The 13883-nt window shown below is 42.9% G+C and overlaps 1 non-coding gene across 1 annotated transcript; it reads left to right on the top strand.

Annotated features, from left to right (window-relative positions):
- Positions 1-8440: 8440 nt before the first annotated feature.
- LOC130484032 (U1 spliceosomal RNA) lies at positions 8441-8604 on the top strand. The gene has a single exon (XR_008933676.1). It is a non-coding gene; the product is annotated as a U1 spliceosomal RNA (small nuclear RNA).
- The last annotated feature ends 5279 nt before the right edge of the window (positions 8605-13883 follow it).

The raw sequence follows: 13883 nt of genomic DNA, 5'->3' as shown, positions 1-13883 counted from the left end.
TCTTTTGCTACTTACCTGTCCCACTAGTAATCATCCACTGGGAAGAGCATCCTATCCTATCCCAACACATCTAGCTATTTTTCCAGCATCAGAAGATGGGTAAAATGTACTATGTGGACCTCATGTAAACTAGGAATATATGGGCCTTTCAGATCAACATTTGCGACACATGTGCCTTCTCTGTCCAGTCCTACTAAAATAAAGTCTTAGGAATTAAAATTGTTTATTTATAAAAAATATTTTGTCCTGCCTTTCTAGCCACGGATGGCTTACAAAAGCCAGCCCAAGTTGACGTAACAGGACATTACCTTGGATCCTATACCTTCTTTCCATTTGCAATCTTCTTTGTCAGCTAGGGAATCAGTCTTTTAACGCAGAGTGTGTTCCTCTCATGTTAGGCAGTTTATAGCTCTCAAAGAGACATTGGTTTTATGTAAATGGAAGTACCAAATGCCATTTTGCAGTGGAGGACCGTCTCACAATAGATGAAGTTAAGCGCAAGCAGGAAAAAAAAGATATACGATGCAAGCAATTAAAACGGCCTGTTTCACAACATTTAAAGCATAAACAGTCCCCCTTCTGTATCTGCAAATAATATCTACCATCCAACCTAAGGCCCACCTGAAAATAAAAGCCTTCCCCAGTGTGTGGATCAGAGCCAAAGTTGGATGTTTCCTAACTTCTTCCAGCAAACTATTCCAGGAAGCCAGAACTGCTGCCGTAAAGGAGCAAGGCAGGATGGTGGTCAAATTGACAGATTTTAAGGAGAGCTCTGATATTAAGAGAGGATCAGCACAGGTTCATATTGGTGGAGTCAGTCCTTCAAACTGGCCAGTGGTCAATATAAAGAGATTATTTTACAGATCCTTGCTTTCCCCATCTCGTCTTCAAAATTCAATCCCCAAATTTGTTTATATTAGACAATCAACACAATATTAAGAACACATCATACATTTCCATTCCCTAGGTTCTGCAGCAATGATTTCCAAACTGGTGGGTCTGGTTGCCTACAGGGAACACGTTTCTCAGTCAGCAACAAGAAGCTTGAGGATGGTTTGCATATACATGTGCACCATATTTCTCAACACTTGATGGCTACAGTGAAGGCCTGGATCTACACATTTGTAGAATGAGGTAGCAGCATATTTAGACAGTATAGAAGAATGTTTCACTTCCAGGTAGCAGGGGAATTCTTAACATCTTTTACAGGTAAATTACTGGCTTGGCTGGGTCCATGGAAACACTGTTCTGGGTTCAAGGCACTCTCTGCAAGTAAAACATAACTGCTTCAAGGAGAACTCCCTATTAGCACATCTTCTATTACCACATTATTTATTCCCTGTTAAAATAGTTTTCTTCTTGACTGGATTTTTCTCACATAGGTGAGCATTCAGGGACCAGTCCTCAGTCACTGCAGATAGCAGATGTAAGCAAACAGGTTGCCTATCTCCTGGACTGGTCATGGCACCCGCAAACAGTCTACGTGTGCGCCCTGTTCCAGCCGCACGCCTGCCCTAAACGCTACAGCAAAGGCTAGCGCGTACACCAGCAAAACTGACACGACCACTCCTGTGTGTTCTGAGCAGCCGGCAGCTGAGAGACAGAGGCCAGAGCAACCTCCAGAGAGCCTGAGAGACACCATGTTCCTGGTCACCTCCGTTCCAGCAGAAGCCATGTCAGAGAAAGCGCACAAGCTCGTAGCCTGCATCTGCATTTCCCCTCCCTTGCATCATCGAACTGCTTAAGCTAAGCCATTCAGAGACATTAAGATAACGATCCTCAGACGTTAGCAAGATCGCACCTATTGTTTCAGACCATTAAGCTCATCAGTGAGACTCCTTGTTTTCTCCTGAGGTAGTACAAGTCACTGGCATTAGAATAGATTTCCAAATTCAAACCTCCCCACCCAGGAAGACGACCATTAAGGGCTCTGCCACCTTTTGTTTTAGCATGGGAATCACCTGGATAATCCAGACAGCCCCCACCCCCCGAAAGAGTATAACTAAGGTCCCAAAAGTCCATACTACCACTCTAGGTTTCTCTTTTCATATAGACTGTCACTCTGCCGGGGTGGGCAGCCATGCTAGAATATGCAGGGGGCTACCCCTGCCCCCTGTTTATTCCCCATGCCCCCCTTTTTCTTCATCATAGTCTACTGGAACTTGGGACAACTCCTCTACTGGAAAGGTGAAGTATTCCCCCACCAACGATCTCCGGCCACATTGGCATCTGCCCTTGCTCTACTACCTTTTGATTTCTTAGATTCTCTGTATGTTTGTGTTGCACCATTGAATGCTTGACTACATAAACACTATTAATTTGGAATCCTTTTGCCTCTGTCGTTATTCAAAGGTCACAGTATACTAACTCTGGTATACAAAGGTTGTACCCCGCTTTATAAATATTGTAGTTTCCGATTGCTCAAGCTAATTTCCCCATTTAAAAGAGCAATTCGGGTAACACAGAGTTGCAGAAACTAAGCAGGTGAAGACCTCAGAAGGTACCTGGATAGGAGGCCATTGGACGCTTCAGGTAACACTGGAATTTATAAGTTGTGGTAGTACTGTAAAAAATTTGATTCTCCATGTCCACCACACCATTTCCTTTTCTTTTACACAGTTCCAGAGATCTTGCTCATGATCTTAAATTAGGAACATTGAGATCTAGGGGTGTTTAGGTTTGATTCATGCAGGGTAGATGGAGATTTGGGTCTCTAATAAGAAAGAATTTCTGCACACATCACTCCGGTAGCTGATTCTACTGAACATATTAAATAGAACCCAGCTACATGGCTATGTCAACCTTATCAGTATTATGTGTGAGTCATCCTGATTAATACTGCAATCAGTTAAGGAGCTAGGTTGGTATAAGGCACCGAGATTGACCCGTGTGTGTGTGTGTGTGAAGTGCGGTCAAGTTGCCTCCGACTCATGGTGACCCAATGAATCAATGTCCTCCAAAACAGCCTTGCTCAGATCTTGCAAACTGAGGGCTGTGGCTGCCTTTATACAGTCAATCCATCTCATGTTGGGATGGGCCTATAGGGGTCAAAAGAGAGGAGCAACAGAATTTACAGGTATGTTACTCGGTACGCTTCCACTCCTATGTAATTTGCCAAAGCTGCATTGATTCCACCTTGTGTGCTCAGACCTGAAAGCTACATTTTATTGAGCTAAAAGAAGTAGTATGGATGTGTATCTGAAGGGCAATTTATGCTGATCAGATTGCACTGAATGCTGTCTAGCTGGATAGGGACTTCTGCTATATTAACCAATTGTTAAGTTTCTCTATACATTTGCGATATTATGTTCTATATGATTAAGCATATCATCATAAGAAATTGTGCGTGTTGCTATTGGCAACGTAAGGTATTTTGTGCAGACAGACACTGCTTGTCTATCTGGGGGGTACCATCAGTGGTGGACAACAAACGGGGCCCTTTAGTTTCCAAACATCTCCCTCAAGCTTTGGATAGCAAAATAGAATTAAATGTGCAGATAAGCTTAAAGATGAGAAGATGAAGTATCCACTGCTAGTCCTGGCTATCAGTTATTCACCAAGTACATAATTATTATGCTGGGTTTCTCTAGGTTGCTGTAATAGACATCCTCCCATCTGATAAAGTAGTAAAAGGAAAAATGGTTTTGCCAATATGCTATGAAAGAATATTGCTCCTCTTTGATTGCCACATTAATGAATGTCAAGCTTCCACCCGCCTTCTCTTTTGCAAAGAAGCTGCAGAGCACAAGACAATATTTGCAAACAGAGATTCTCCAAATTTATATATCTCACCAAGCATCTCTCAATAGTAAAATTCCCGCTACAGCTTTTAAAGAGGAGGGGTGGAGGAAAATCCCAGCCATAACAGCTCCAATATGCAGTTATATCAGAGGACTATGTCAATGACTGGATGAACTTAGTATTGACTGAGTGTGATATGCTTCAGACTGTGTAAATGTCAGTATATCATTAGTGTAATTTGCCGGAGAGCTTTGCTAAATATAGAAATGATGTCGGATACTCTGGTCCCTCACCTGGGTTATAGCATCAAATAATCAGAAAAGAAGGCCAGCTCCTCAGCAAGGAAGAACCAGTCAAGTTTCATCATGGTGGTCAGAATCTTGAAGAGACTTCTTGTCTTTTAGTTATTAAAGTTAATAACTTTTTATCTGATGTTCAATAATTCAATTCTCAAGACAAATTCTTGTTTTGCACTTGTGCCAGAAGACTAGAATCCAGATTTTATCGGCAGTTTGTTTTAGCTATATTAACTATGGACAGACTTCATGTTGACTTAGAGCAGTGGTGTTTGCCCTGGCAACCCCTGAAAGGATGACACGAGACAACAGAAAGTGGGTTCAACTAGTTTTTATTTATTAAACAAATATTTTAAATGAATTAAATGGCTGATCTACACCACTGCTTATTCAAATAAGTGGGCAATACTAGGCATCTGCCTGGTCTGCCTTTGGGGCAGATCCACCCCAGCTCCAAATTCAGCTGGTGCTTCCATCAGCCTTGCTTGTCACCACCTGCACAGCCGTATGTACAGAGAGGTGCCGAGCTTCATCCAGCGTGGTGTTGTGGTTAATAACTAGTGTGGTGTAGTGGTTAAGAGAGGTGGTTTGGAGCGGTGGATGCTAATCTGGAGAACCACGTTTGATTCCCCACTCATACACATGAAGCCAGCTGGGTGACCTTGGGCTAGTCACAGAGTTCTCTCAGCCTCACCTACCTCACAGGGTGTCTGTTGTGGGGAGGGGAAGGGATTGTAAGCAGTTTTGAGTCTCTTTTAAGTGGTAGAGAAAGTCGGCATATAAAAACCAACTCCTTCTTCTCCTTCTTCTTCTTCATCCCTTTCCCCTGATGTGCCGCAACGCTCCTACCAGGTTCAAAAGATGCCACTCAGCATCAAGGGCATTCCTTCACAGTGCACCCAGCACAAGGTGGGTGATGGCCTGTTGTGGACACTCCCTCCCCCCCCCCTAATCACTCTGGATGTCTCAGGGTGCTTGCCAATTAACCCTACCAATCCTGAACAACCTCCGGCTCCTTCCAACTAGTTATGGCCTAACCAGTTTCATAACGAGGCTTATTTAATTAAGAACATTGTGTCCACAGAGACAGCATGGAGCAGGTGAGAAAAGGGTTTATCATCTAGCCAATCTGACGAAACCCCCAATAATTCATGCTTGCCCCTGCAGTAGTGACCAGGTAATCTCGTGCTGCCCTTAGGGAGGGTGGGTGGGTCAGATGCAGCAAAATGCTGTAGGTGACAGAGTACTGCTGAATAAACTGCCTGCTGCCCTCTCCTGATTGGCCAACCAAATCTGCAGTGAGCCAATCATGTCCTGTGCCTCATTTGAAGGTAATGGGGTTGGAGCAAATTGATGAACAGCATAACCTTTTGTGAACATCTCTTCTCCCTGGGCCAAAACTATGGACGACAAATTAAAAAAAACACATTACTAGAGAATTATGGAACTGGAATGTATTGAATAGATTCAGGTGAAGACATGGTTCCTATGGCTATCGTAGTACACTCACAACTGGTGACCAACCAAGCCAAATAGAGCTCATCAGCCATTTACTGTGGCTTCCTGGTGCTTCAAAATTTACTGTATTTGCAGTTCCTAATACGGAGGGGGGAAAGAAGTGCTTTTGTACCCTTGATGGGATGCCTACATATAGACATGGTTCTATAACTTTTTATCTAATTTTATTTTTATCTAATTTTATTTTTTATCTAATTTTATTTTTCTTATTTTATTTTTATCTTATTTTTATTTTATGGGCGTGTTCAGTCTGGAAGGACAACAGTTATTTGGCTACATGACAAACAAGTAAACATTTGCTCTTGGAGAGATATATCAACCAGCTCAATTTTATTTTCATTTCATGTTTTGAAGTATTAGTATTCAGTTTACACAGAGAATATTGAGCATAATATATGAACGCACATATTTCACAAATTCAGCAAAGGATAAAGGCTCATCTTTAACGTACATGAACTTTTTGTGCAGAATCAATAGCTGGATGTCTCCCAACATTACAAATGGTGTTATGAAGAAAACATCTGGAATGTATCATTGGAAACTTTGTCAAGGGTTCACACCAAGCCACATTTTTTTGGTTTTGTCTTTGCTGTCCCATTGACCTGCTCACTGGAATACATTCATCAGTTTCATTGGTCCTGTTACTGTAGCATTTATAAGAACAGCACATTTAAAAAAAAATGATGAACACTTACCTTACTAGCAATACTTAAACTGGCATTTCATCAACATCTATTATGTTTCTAGAGTGTTTAAGTTTTTTTTGACATTAGCATCCATTGTGGTTTCTTGTATAAAGCCAAGAAAGCATTAAATCCCATTTTCTCTTAATTCCCTTAACAAAAAAGAAATGTATCAACATGGTCCAATTGCTCTCTCACAGCATCCAATACATGCTGCTCCAGATGTTAAAATAAGAGAAGATGAGATATGCTGCTGTTCTCCTGAGGACAATTGTTGTACAGACGTCTTGTAGCTGAGGAGCAAAAAGACATAAAGGCCAAAGCTGGAAGGCACGCATCCAGATGTTCTTGATTGTTTCCTCTAATTTCTGATGTCCACTTGTATTTTCTAAGGTAGGGAAGGACACTTCTGGTTCACTCTTCTGTTGATTGATTTTTTTTCTTTATATGGCATCGAAGCAAAAAGCTTTGTTGGGTGTTAAGGACAAATCTGTTTGATGTAGAACTGAGGTTTCACCCATGATAAAAATCTGTAACAATTACAGGAGGCTTTGAGTAGTTACAAAGTATCTCATTGATTGGTTACTCTGTGACTTGGATCATTACATACTATGACTTAAGTACATGGTTTCTTGTACACTATATATATGCCCCAAAATTTGGGGTTAGTGGGTTGTACTCCTATCTGCAGTAGAAAGGAAACACTGGACACAACCTATGGTTCTTGAAGAAGGACCTGGTGGTAAAGGCACCTTGAGCCATGGGGGAAAGTGGGATATACATTCTTTAATAATTAAAAAAAAACATAGATAGCTGGTTTCTTCTTTACCATTCATTAGCATCATTTATGACTGTGGTAACTCATGACCTGAGTTACCACACACACACACACACACACAGGATGAAGGAGTCTAATATCCCCCAATGACAATACACTCAAGATCATGAATAGAGTACTACAAGTGTGAACCACAGACATTTTTTCCTAGATGGGTTTGCTTTTAAATATTAGCATCAGACCAGGTCTGGAAGGGTAAAAAAATAATTTGGGTGTGAAATGCCTGGAGATGAAGCAAGCAAGAGGAGCTTTTAGCTCTTTCAGCCAAGCACTGATGAAAAAAAAATTAGGCTATCCATCCTCTGGTTTATATGAGAACAGGACACTCTCTAGGCATTAATATTTGAAAAGCTGGAGTAGGATAACTAATTTGTCAAAGTTTAGGAATGGCCAGGTGGCCTTGTAAAGATGTAGCTCTGTTAGGTCATATTAAAGAACCTTATGCAAATTTAGATCTCTGCAATTTTAAAGTAACTTTAAATTGATTTCTAGGAACTCCTGAAGAGGCAGCTTTGGAATGGAAGATATTTCTAGCTGAATAGTTGTTCAGTCTATAAGATACACTAGAATTGAAAAAGTACTATTCTATAACCAAATCAATATTTACTAACTAACCAAACTTACAACAGGAGTTAAGACAGATTCAGTCTCTTTGACCAAACCATTTATAATGTAACAGCATAAGATATAATATAAACTATAGAGATATTCTAGAAAATGCCTAGGCTAGCCCAATCTCGTCAGATCTCAGAAGCTAAGGAGAGTCAGCTCTGGTTAGTACTTGGATGGTAGACCACCAAGGATTACCAGGGTCGCTATGCAGAGGAAGGCAATGGGATACCACCTCTGTTAGTATCTTGCCTTGAAAACCCTACTAGGTTGCCATAAACTGGCTGAGATTTGACGACACTTTACACACACATTCTAGAAGACAAGCAGATGTCCTATTTCAGGGAATACTTTGCTGCCATATTAAAATTTTCGGAAAGTCTAATTTCTGTTGTAAATTTATCCAATTTGCATGTGTTTTCTGCTACTTAGCCATCCCGCTGAAGAAGAAGAAGGAAGAGGAGTTGTGTTTTTTAATATGCCGACTTTCTCTACCACTTAAGGAAGAATTAAACCAGCTTACAATCACCTTCCCTTCCCCTCCCCACAACAGACACCCTGTGAGGTAGGTGGGGCTGAGAGAGCTCTAAGAGAGCTGTGACTAGCCCAAGGTCACCCAGCTGGCTTCATGTGTAGGAGTGGGGCAACCAACCCAGTTCACCAGATTAGCGTCTGCCGCTCATGTGGAGGAGTGGGGAACCAAACCCAGTTCTCCAGATTAGAGACCACCACTCTTAACTGATACACCACGCTGGAGAGTTACCTGCCAGGGGAGGCACCTTGTTCACAAAGGAGGTTTTCCCAGGGTGATACTCATCCATTGCACTCCAGGTGTGCTGACCCCTGCAATTTCCCCAAATGTGGAAAACTTGACTGCATAATTTCTAGCAGTGGGGGACTGTGTTTGTGCTTTTGTAGGAGAGTTAAAGCACAGGATTAACAGCTCTCCGACTAAAATCACTGGGAGTTTTAAATGCTGTGACATTTATTAATCACTACAGTAATAGTTGGAGGTGCAAGTTCAACAAGTCCTTTGACTGAAATTTATTTCTAAAACATCTTATAACTGCAGGACAAATTAAAAAAATATAAAGCCATTTTTTAAGGCTACAAGCTGCATCCCATTTAATCAGTGGCAAACCAGTACTAATTAAAAAGGTAAAATCCCCTGTGCAAGTGCTGGATCATTCCTGACCCATGGGGTGATGTCACATCCCAATGTTTACTAGGCAGACTTTATTTACCAGTGCCTTCCCCAGTCATCTTCCCTTTACCCCCAGCAAGCTGGGTACTCATTTTACCAACCTCAGAAGGATGGAAGGCTGAGTCAACCATGAGCCGGCTACCTGAAACCAACTTCCGTTGGGATCAAACTCAGGTCGTGAGCAGAGCTTGGACTGCAGTACTGCAGCTTACCACTCTGCGCCATGGGGCTCCTAATTAACTGCTAATTAATGGGCCTTTATTTATTTATTTATTATTTTTATTGGGGGGGGTTAGTCGCCACTCACTCAAAGGGTCTCTCAGCAACTTACAACATTAAAATAGTATAAATGAGTTGAAAACAACATAAATACAGCTAACAAATATAAAAGATTAACATTAAACTATTAAAAATGTAGCTTGCACAATCCCACTAATACATTTATAAACCCAAATTTATGGATTACACTCCAATGGCCAACGTAAACAATTTGGCCTTGCATGCCCTGCAGAAACGAAATAAGTTTGGGAGGGCACAGGTGTCATCAAAGAGGGCATTCCACAGAAGAGCTGTTGAAAAAAAAATTCAGTAAAATTCGGATTCGGCAAATTTCAGCCCGTTTTTATTCGAGAAATGCCGAAGTCCGAACTCCCCCAATTCGGATCCATGGAATTCGGCACTATGTTCAGTGTTCGCGAATAAATTCGGCCATTTAAAGCCATTAAAAACACATTTGTGGCTTTCCGTGGCTCCAGGGGGGGCATTTTTGGAGGTAGAGGTCCCAAACATTCAGTGTAGCTTGAGGGGACCCTTCTTGCAAGAACCCCCAAGTTTTGTAAAGATTGGGTCAGGGGGTCTCGAGATATGGGGCCCAGAAGCCCCCCCCCAATCACCAATTGGAATAAAGGCATTAAAAACACATTCGCGGCTTTCCACGGCTCCAGGGGGCATTTCTGGAGGTAGAGGTCCCAAACTATCAGTGTAGCTTGAGGGGACTCTTCTTGCAAGAACCCCCAAGTTTTGTAAAGTTTGGGTCAGGGGGTCCCGTGATATGGGGCCTGGAAGGGGTCCCCCCAATCTGCCCATTGGAATAAAGCCATTAAAAACACATTCGTGGCTTTCCACTCACAAAGAGATCAAGCCCCCCCAAGACAGGTAACCCCCCCAAATCACACTCCACAGAGGCAATCAAGCCCCCCCAGCAGAACAGCCCCCCCCCCGAACCAGAAGATGCAAATTCCAAACGAAGGAGAAGAACGGGCCAGACAGAGAGAGACTCACTGACATGGGATGTACTAAAACGAATGACAGGCTTAGCCCATTATAAACAACAGGAGCGGCTGCACAGCCCATTGGAAACAACAGGAGCCAGCCAGAGAGAGACTCTGTTAACCCACAGTTAACTCCAGACGAAGTTGGCAACCGGTGAAAACAGCAGAAAGCACAGTCCCACACAGAGGCAATTGAGCCCACCCCCCAGCAGAACAGGTAAACCCACCCCCCTTTGGCTTCCCCCCTCACACACACACACACACACACAGAATCTCCCCCCTACATACACACACACAGGAAAAAAGTTATAGAGAGAAGCCCCAAAATGGGTCTTACTGTGGATGTCTTCTTCTCTTCCTTCAGGAGCAGGGACTGGGAGTCTGGACTCAGGAGTAATCCAATACGATTCTAGCAGACTCACGCACACTCTGGCCATTTATGCACGGGAGGTTTTCCCTTGAATTTGCTGTTCTCTAGATGCACATTAAGGATCGCCTGCTCCCAATCATTCCAATGGGTGGATGGGGGGGACCGCATAACTCAGGGGGGCCTGACTCAACCTTCACAAAACTTGGGGGTTCTTGCAAGTAGGGTCCCTCCAAGCTACCCTGAGGGTTTGGGACCTCTACCTCTAAAAATGCCCCCCCCCCGGAGCCGTGGAAAACCGCGAATTTGTTTTTAATGGCTTTATTCCAATTGGAGGGATGGCATATCTTGGGACCCCCGACCCAATCTTTACCTAACTTAGGGGTTCTTGCAAGAAGGGTCCCTCCAAGCTATCCTGAAGGTTTGGGACCTATACCTCAAAAAATGCCCCCCCCCAGAGCCGTGGAAAGCCATGAATGTGTTTTAATGGCTTTATTCCAATGGGGGGACTGCATAACTCGGGGGGCCCTGACTCAATCTTTACAAAACTTGGGGGTTTTTTTTCCAAGTAGGGTCCCTCCAAGCTACACTGAAAGTTTGGGACCTCTACCTCCAAAAATGCCTTTATTACAATTGGCGATTTGGGGGGGGGAGGGACCCCTTCCAGGCCCCATATCTAGGGACTCCCCTGACCCAATCTTTACAAAACTTGGGGGTTCTTGTAAGAAGGGTCCCCTCAAGCTACACTGAAAGTTTAGGACCTCTACCTCCAAAAATGCCCCCCCAGAGCCATGGAAAGCCGCGAATTTGTTTTTAATGTCTTTATTCCAATTGGCGATTTTTTTGGGGGATCCCTTCTGGGCCCCATATCTCGGGACCCCCTGACCCAATCTTTACAAAACTTGGGGGTTCTTGCAAGAAGGGTCCGCTCAAGCTACACAGAAGGTTTGGGACTTCTACCACTAAAAATGCCCCCCCGGAGCCGTGGAAAGCCGTGAATGTGTTCTTAATGTATTTATTCCAATTGGCAATTTTGGGGGGGACCCCTTCCAGGCCCCATATCTCGGGACCCCCTGACCCAATCTTTACAAAACTTGGGGGTTCTTGCAAGAAGGATCCCCTCAAGCTACACTGAAAGTTTGGGACCTCTATCTCCACAAATGCCCCCCAGAGCCGCAGAAAGCCACAAATGTGCACACGCACCACCCCCACCTACGGGGATCTCTGTTTCACACAAACAGACACACTCTCTCTCCCCCCGGGGCCGCACAGCAGCTGGGCTCATGCACTCATCCATGACTGATTGGCCAGAAGAAGTCCCAGCTTGGCCACCAATTGGCCGCAGGAGAATGCGGCTTTGGGGGTGCCGAACTTGTACAAATTTATCCGGCGTCCACCCGAACCCGCCGAGTTCAGTTCGTCATTTTCCCACCTTTTTTGACTTCGGTTCTATCCGAAGTAGAAACCGCCAAATCAGGGAAAATTCGGCTGTTTTTCTTGTCAGATGGAACCGAATCGACAGCCCTATTCCACAGTGTAGGGGCCACAACTGAGAAGGCCCTTCTCCTAGTGACAGCTAACCAAGCTATCCTGGGGCCAGGCACTTGTAGGCCCCTAGAGGATGACCAAAGGGAAGGTGGTGGGTTGTAATGGGAGAAGTGGTCCCATAGGTATGAGGGTCCGAGACCATTAAGGGCTCTGAAGTAGGCACTAGTCTCTGTGCAGTCAGATTCAGTCTCAGTTTTCCTCCACTGCTATTCTTATCTTCTCTGGCACTTCTTTTAGTTCTGCTGCTAGCCATGGGACAACATGCAAACTTGTGTGAGGATGAAGGTGTTTAGGAGTCATCACATCTATAGCACTTAGGATCTCTCAGTTCCAGACAGCCACTAGATCATCTGTACGATTGCTAGCCATACCAGATGGTAATTATTCAGGGCTTTCTGAAATCCAATCAGATTGGTTGTCCCATGCCTGCAAGACTATGAGTCTGCATTATTGTTATTATACATATTCATTTTCTTTATTCTAATCTTTATTCCTTTCCATTGGTTTCAATGGTAAACACATTTCTGATAGTATTGGCCCTCCCCATCCACTTGGAATCAAAAACTTAGGGATTACATCCATTTCACAAGCTACCCATAACAAGAGATTTTTTTAATTACTAAAATGCAAATATAAAGGAAAATATTGATACAATTAATAATTATAATAATGCTTATTTATCACTATTATTAATTCATTAACATAGCAGTGGTGAAAAGTGCCATTAAGTTACAGCTGACATACAGCAACCCCATAGGGTTTTCAAGGCAACAGATGAACAGAGATGGTTTGTCATTGCTTGCCTCTGAGTAGCAACCCTGATCTTTCTTGGTGGTCTCCCATCCAAGGGCTAACTAGGGCTGTTCCTGCTTAGCTTCCAAGATCTGATAATATCGGGCTAGTCTGGGCCATCCAGATCATAGTATTAGTATTAAATTAATTTTAATGTTGTTTTTTCAATTGTATCTGTAATTATTGATATGATTAAAAACTGAAACAAAAAATCAGTATTAAAAAATCATCCCACTTTGAGCCAGGATAAGGTGAGGTGGACAAAATTATCTCAAGGACTGGATGCAACCCATCTACTATTAGTTGTTCATTTCTGATGTAGGACATTTTTTCATCAAAGTGAAAAGGTGATGTAGAATATTTTGTGTAGGTGTTAAGTACCTTCAAGTCACTTACAAGTTACAGCGACCCTATGAACTAATGACTTCCAAACATCCTATCATTAACATCCTTGCTCAGGTGTTGCAAACTGAGGGTTGTGGCTTCCTTTAGTAAGTCAATCCATCTCATATTGGGTCTTCCTCTTTTCCTGCTGCCTTCAACTTTTCCTAACATTATTGTCTTTCCCAGTGAGTCTTCTCATAACATGACCAAAGTATGATAGCCTCAGTTTGGTCATTTTAGCTTCTAGGGAGGGTTCAGGCTTAAGTTGAACTAGAATCCACTTATTTGGCTTTTTGGTGGTCCAGAGTATCCCTAAAACACTCCTCCGACACCACGTTTCAAATGAATCAACTTTCTTCCTGTCAACCTCCTTCATTGCCCAGTAATCACATTCATATATAGTAATGGCAAATACTATAGCATGGATTATCTTGATCTTAGTTGCCAGTGACATGTCTTTACACTTAAGAATCTTTTCTAGCTTCTTCATGGCTTCCCTTCCCCATCTCAGCCATGAGAATAATTTACAATCCTGAACACTGTTTGCTGTGGATATCAGTGACTTGATGCCTGCTTTTACTGACCAACTGTTCATGTTATACATTTTGTTTATATTCTCCATCTAAATATTT

Source organism: Euleptes europaea, chromosome 10 (genome assembly GCF_029931775.1).
Source record: "Euleptes europaea isolate rEulEur1 chromosome 10, rEulEur1.hap1, whole genome shotgun sequence".
NCBI lineage: Eukaryota > Metazoa > Chordata > Lepidosauria > Squamata > Sphaerodactylidae > Euleptes > Euleptes europaea.
This window is presented reverse-complemented; position numbering and strand designations above follow the sequence as displayed.